General features: G+C 31.5%; 1 non-coding gene across 1 annotated transcript; it reads right to left on the reverse strand.

Annotated features, from left to right (window-relative positions):
- Window positions 1-7,006: 7,006 nt before the first annotated feature.
- LOC133827637 (U2 spliceosomal RNA) lies at window positions 7,007-7,202 on the reverse strand. Its single transcript, XR_009890289.1, has one exon. It is a non-coding gene; the product is annotated as a U2 spliceosomal RNA (small nuclear RNA).
- Between the last annotated feature and the right edge of the window lie 251 nt (window positions 7,203-7,453).

A 7,453-nucleotide genomic window follows, 5' to 3' on the forward strand; every position in this document is an offset into this window, starting at 1 on the left:
AAGCCCAAAGGTAAATAAAAGCCCAATCCATTTTATCTAAAGCCAAGACATTGGAAGCTTCTCAACAAATGTGGAAGAAAGATATTTTTAAGAGAAAATTGTAGAAGGATGTAGAAAGTAGATTTTTTAGGAGAAGTGTGTAGAATGTGGTAATAATGTATGGCTAGGATTATTTCTCAATTTAATATTTGTATGGTGTAGATTGCATGGTGAGGACTATAAATACCCTCCCTTGCATTTGGGTTATATATCCCTCCAAAAATAAGTCTTTGTATTCTTAGTGTGGTGAAGTTGTGAGCTTCCTATTGAGTGTCTATTTCTCTTCAAAGTGTGAGTGGTCTTTGGAAAGTGTTGTAGTGTCCTTTATTGTGGTATAATACAAGTAATTTGTTTACTTGTTTGGGTCCAATATTAGTAAGTTTAGAGTTGTGTACTCTAAATTTTACTCAACATGTGTGGGGTTCTCTTACCATAACAGACAAAACAACTCAAATCCACTCTAAGCTGAGTCTGAGATGTTGGAGTTGTTGAAACTCACTTCTAGAAATATAAAGTTGAAGTAGAGTGAATTCATAGAGAATGAGACATGTCTTTCTCCCATGAACACTTCATCTTATTTTCATGGTAGTACTCAGTCTCCACCACAAAGCTTAGATTTTAGGTTGCAGAAGCATAGAAATAGGGGTTGCAGCCAATACATGGTAAACTATTCTGCACTTTATAATTCAATCTGAAGTGTTTTGTTAGTTACAAGCATAGAATACCAAACTTGATAGTATTAACCACACATTGAAACTCATGGAATGCTACAAATTTAGGTTGGAAATGGGAAACAAGCAGTTAAAGTTAAACAACGATCTCAATGGCACATTGAAAATTGGCACCAACTACAGCAGCCACCTGCGGCTCATCGATTTGCAGAGCAATGGAATCACCGAGTTTGAGAACAACAGTGATGTACACAATGTTCAGATCATGTAAACTATATCCCTCACTACTATCTTTTTTGTTATTTTAATTTGATTGGTTATTGGCTTACCTATAGTCTGATCACTTTGTACAAAAATGATTATCTACATTTTTTTTCTTTTCTTTTTTGTAGCTGAGATGAGAGCCTAATACTGATATAGACACATGGTGACATGTTTATAAACTGTGGAAAGAATTGAAGGGCGGATCATATTATGTGAATGGCTAAATATATCAGAGATATATAAATTGAGGAGTGTATGACATTGCATAATATTCAGACCACGTTTCAGATTATGCATTAACAGGAGCAATTTACAAGGCTCATTAGACTCTTGTGTATTATGATGTGTACTACTAATGACTCAGAAGGCTGACTCTCATAAATTGTTATTGTACTTCAATTGAGCTACCATCATAGAGAATAAACCTTTTTAGCTCAATTTTATGAGTATGTGTTATATCTTTCAGGAGGTTACTCTGATGGGAGCAATTAGAGTATGGACTATGTTGTTTTTTCTACTGATCAGCTGTAGGATTTAACAAGCCTCACATTGATCTTATGAAAATATTGAAATGAAATATTTGCTTTGAAATACTAAAATGTAATATATGTTATGTTATTAAGAGTCGAAAATCATGGCTTTTAGTTTTTTCTTTTCTCATTAATTTCATTTTAATTTTTCGATTGTTTTTGTATTGATTAGGCTAAGTTATATATACGTTTTTCGAAGTCTTGGAACCCCATTTGTAGTTGATCTTGTTATCGTTAAATATTATTGTGGTATAGTTCCTATAAATGATTAGCAACAGAAAGTCAGTTATGTCAGATTAGTTTCCAGTTTTAACTAACTAATCCATCTCAGCTGAAAATATCTTTCAAGGCCACTCGTATTCAGCTGCCTATATATACTGCTTCATTCTCCTCATTTGATACACAGAAAAAGAGCAAGAAAGAGAGAGAGTTTTGGTACAGAGTAAAGAGTGAGATTGGGTTCTTGGGTTTTGTAATGAGCTGCATATGTTGATGAATATGCAAGCTCGGGTCTGAGTGTTCTTGAGAGAAAGACAAGCACTTTGAGAGGATCCAAGAGAGTTGAATCTACTTGACTGTATTGTACCAAGAAGTTGTTCTTATCAATAAAGAGGAAGTTGGTGGTGTTCCAAAACTGGATTAGAGCCATAGATCACATCGATCTATTGGTCTTGAACCAGTATAATCATTGGTGTTATTTACTGTTTTCTGCATTGTTAAGTTCTTTATTTTCTAATCTTGCATTTGATTGTGCTCTTGCTTATTAGCTTGTTGTGTTTTAGTTGTTTATTTGGTTCTGTTTAGTACAAAATTCCCACAATCATTTTTCATACCTCTAGGGTGTATCACTTGCCAGCATCATGAGGATTTAACCAAATGATATGCCATGCTCCATTTTGAACCTAAATGATAGTAACACTCTCCTGTAAATAGTAGTGACAAGAACTGGTTTATTGTGTGATGTGTATGTATGCAAATTGTGGTCATTTTTTCATGTTTTGTTTTCTTTAGTTTTTGTAACTAATCTATGTCTCTCACTTAGATTTCTAGGAGGGAAGCTAATAATGACCTAAATTTATTATTTATGGTATGAACTGGAATAGCCAGAGAAACTCGTTTGTCCAATATGTGTGGCATTCTCTCATCATATAACTGACAAAACAGCTAAAATCCACCAAGTTAGCTGTCAGCAACCCAAAATCTCAGCTAAAATCCACCAAGTTATGTATACCATGGAAACTTGATGAGATATTTATGGTATGCCCATTTCTTTTAATCTCTTGAATCTTCTTTCACTTCAGCTTTATATCAATTCAGAGAAAAGATTTACATCAATTTCGAAACTGAAAATTTCTTAACACACGCTTGATGATTACTAAAAATGAAAGAAAGAAAGAACAAATAATTATATATAAGCTCAAACAAGGTATTGTTTGGGATCAAGAGTTGCATAATGAGTCAGTGTGGTAAAAGATAAAAGTGATTGTTCATTTCAAAGAGTGAAATGAAATAGCTTTTGTAAACTTGTAATGCAACTTCGAATTCAAATCAACATCTGGGCGAGTCTAGTTTGGTGCTATAATGATGATAGTGACTTGTGCATCTACTAATGAATCTATATTTTGTGTAGAACATTAAAAAAGCTGAAACAACTACATGTGATTAAAGATGAGCTTTCATACTATGGCTTGAGCAATTGTTTATCACTCCTCACAAGGTCTGAAACATCATCAATCTGAAGTTAATGTTAGCAGTTTTGTTGGTTTCAAGCATAGAAATACCATACTTGAATTCTGGAGAAATGAGCTCATCAGCCTATTTAAGTTCATATCATAGGAATAACTGCCTACTGGAACTCATGAAATGCTTCAATTTTGGATTAGAAAAAGTGAAAAAGCAGTTAAACCCTGAAACACAATTGGGAAGCAAAATCAATATATTGGATTAGAATGTGGCAGTAGCAGTCAAGTGTCTGAAGTGAACTTACCAAGTTATGTACCATAAGAGATTAGCTTCTCTTTACATGCCACCCAGTATATTGCATTTGCTAATATTTTTTTCCCTCTGGATTAGGCTTCTGTCTTGAATACAAAATATTAAACATTCTTTAACAAGAGTTACAAGAACACCAGAAATGTTTAGTCCTGTGCTAGCATCATAGCTTTGGTCAATGCAAACAACCTTATCACAAAACATTTCAGTTGGAAATGTGCCCTGAAAGCATATGATATGTAGTAGACATTGTCTTTATGAAATAAATAAATAAATTGAATTTGTTATGCATATATTTTATAGACTATATTATTCTATGATAATATTATGTAAATATTAAAAAAATTCCTAAGTTTATATATGTGATCTCAAACACGTATTGGTATGGGAGGATTGTGTTTGAGATAAATGAACTTGAATAGTTCGCAGTAAAATAAAGTTATGGAATCTTTAGATTAATTACTGCAAGTACGGTCCACTAATATTATGAATACATGTGATCTAGATCCGGATCACTAGTGTGGTAGGACACTTTAGTGGAGGTGCTTTATATATTAGAGAATATATAGAACTGGAACAGATATGTTTATTAAGTTAGTTAAATACCGTTTCAAAGTATTAATTAAATATATCAACTGATAATCATATACAAATTGATCTTAATCCTGAAGTTACTATGAGCTCCTGTTTATAATATTATATGAGTTCTTTGATTCACTTGTTAGGGTCTCTCAGAATGATCAGGCTAGAAACTTTTTAGGACTCATTAATGTAGATGGCTGGGGACATAGTATACAGATATGGAATCTATGCCTTCTCGCAAGAGATTGAACGATGGTTCTCTTAAGGGTTGACTTTTAGGACTGAAAGGTTATTGAGCTCAAATTCATAATTTATTATGAATTAACCTTTAGTAGTAGAGTCAATGGTACTTAAGGAAACAAGAGATAATTAAAATGGTAAAACGGTAATTTTATTCCCGATTAATTATGAACCATTATTAGAGGGTCAAATTGTATGCAATGATTATATCAATGACGCTTTATGATTATAAAGTACTATGATTATAAAGTACTCAGTAAATGAAATGTCTATAATTACAAGAGTGCAGTCTCATATTTATAGTGGAATAATCATGAGATTAATAAATTAAGATTATTTAATTAAAGAGTTTAATTAATAATCTCAAATTTATTGGAGCTTGGAATTATAAGTCCATAGGTCCCCATAGCAGCTCTATCAACACTGTTCAAGGTAAGAGTTGATATGAATGGAAAATAGTTTAAAGACATTTAAGAAGAAACTTGTTCTTCAGGCCAAATGTGCAATTATATAATAATAGTGATTAATTAATTAATTACAAATTAGTTGTAGTTAACAAAGTTAATTAATATTTAATTATTGTATAATTTTCGAAATTATATTAAATAATTAAATAAATTTCGAAATTTATTTAAATAATTAATTAATTATAATTTTCGAAATTATGATAAATTAAATATTTATTTTCGAAAATTTTGGATTTAATTAATTAGTAGAATTAATTAAATATCTTTATTTGAGTGGGAGAAAATAATCTGATAAGTTCAAATTGGATTTGAATTTAAAAGATTGATATTTATTCAAATAATTAATTATATTTGATAATTAATTAAAGAGATAATTAATTTTAATTCAAATTTGAATTAGTTATCGGGTAGTTAGATCTTATCTGACAGTAATTTGAATAAATAATTAAATAAAATTTGAAAAATCAATGTCCCTAGAAATTAGGAAGCTACACGTTCACACACAATCCATGGACTGTGTGGGGCGTGTAGGGGCAGTATTTTCAGGGTTGGGATTTTCAATTTTATTTATTTAATTAATTAATAGATAATTCAAAAATTATTTTTTTGGATTTTTTCATTAATAGAATAATTAATTAATTAAAAAGTAAATTGTAAAATGGTTACAGATTTATTTTTAAATTTTGAATATTTTCTTTTAAGTATGACTAATCAGAAAATTATTCAGATAAGTGATGTGAGACAACTCTGTACATTCGCTCTGTGAAAAATAGAACGATAGTTTTCTCTCCTGAAAATAGAGAACCATTTCTCTGACATATTCTCTTGATCTCATGAGTTGAGTACATAAAGTAGAATCACAAATAAACTATCCTTCATTCTCTAAGTGCCCACACATTTCTTGAGGTGTAGAGAACACTTTGGAAGATCTTAGTGTGAATACGTAGGAGCGGCTTGGATAGGAAGATCGTTCTAAATACGAAAAGATAGCAAGGATACTTGATAGGCTTCAAGAGGTATGCATTCTATCTTTATCTTGTTTATGATTAATGTATGTATATTAATGGATCCGCATATTTAAAGGTAGTTTAAATATGTTACAAAAATTTTGTTGTACACTGGACCAATCACACCACCATTCTGTTGCGTATTAAAAAACTCGTTCCTAACATAAACGTCATTGATGGACAGCAAATCTAGATGCTGTTACAGAGCTCTTGCAGCTGGTTCATCAAGGAAGAATCAACTTTATTCCAATCCAAGTATGCTGATATACTGAGAATTCTTGAAGTAAAAGCTGAGGAGTTGAACAAGTTTGCCGGTGGACCAAAGAATCTATAAGCTACCATGCTATACAGTACAGTACACAAGTCTCAAGACTCAAGAGACATGAAATGTCAGTAAATATATTTTTTCTCTCATAGATGATAAGTTCTTTTGCTGTACATGCAATGAAAAAACAATGAACTTCTATGCTAATATTGTGGTCCCAAATTGGATGGAATGACAAAAATACTCATAAATTAATACAAAACTCTAAACTCTAAGCTCTAAATTTATATTAATAATATGAAATTATTTCAAACAATCACATGGATATGGAAACAAATTTCCATATAATAATCATAAAATGGCAATAGACAGATTTTCATTAAAATATCTATAAATGTCCATGCTTCTGAAAAAATATAAAAAAGTCATATTATCACATAATTTCCTCTAAAATTTACTATTGAACAATTGTTTATCGCGGATTAATCAAATGACATAGTGGCCTCATTGATAGAGCATCTACTACCATTTTGTGTTACTGGATCATAATTGGTTGGAAGAATAAAAATAGGTTGTTTGCCATGGAGGGTCTTTCTAAGGCAGAATATCCACTGCAATCGAGTAAAAACATGTCATCAAAACACATCATGCATGTACTACAACACTATACACCAAGGAAGAATCAACACACTATTCCAATCCAAGTATAACTGTATACTTAGAATTCTGAAAGTAGATGCTGAGATATTTAACAACTTTGCTTGTGGGCCAAATCAAAAAAGAAAGAAAATAGAAACAGATTCCTCTACTTCTATATCATTATCAACTTAAGCCTTCTATATAGTCTAAATTTAAAAAACGTGCAAGCTTTAAAGCTTTCTTAAAATGCACAGAGAGAATAGTAAACTATTATTTAATCAGTATACTATTATTTATTGAACTAAGGTTGGAGGGGTGCGCCAAGCCCATGCAATAGTGCAACGCGTGGGCGACACTCAAGAGCCCCAATAGCAAGCTATTGTGGTGGACTCTTCCCCTTAAAAAATAAATTTAATATCGTGTGAGCCATTGGCCCACATATCAGATATTAAACTGATAAGAACAGATACTACACTTGATCTTAGCCAAAAGGCCGAGAAAGGTATGAATTGTTTGGTCAAAGGATTTGGGTTATATAAGTCGTTATTGAGCTGCTATTGTAGTTTGTAATCAATGTGGGAGTATTGAGACTAGCCATATTCATGTAATTAATTGTACAATAAGTAAAGCAACTAAAGTAGTGTGTGTGGTAAGACCATGGCTCGGCAAACTTTCACCAGAAGGGCATTGAAGAAAAATTACATCTTAATGTTGCAGTAAACAACATCCTTCTCTACTCAAAGTTCAAGTAAAAATA

Source organism: Humulus lupulus, chromosome 3 (assembly GCF_963169125.1).
Source record: "Humulus lupulus chromosome 3, drHumLupu1.1, whole genome shotgun sequence".
NCBI lineage: Eukaryota > Viridiplantae > Streptophyta > Magnoliopsida > Rosales > Cannabaceae > Humulus > Humulus lupulus.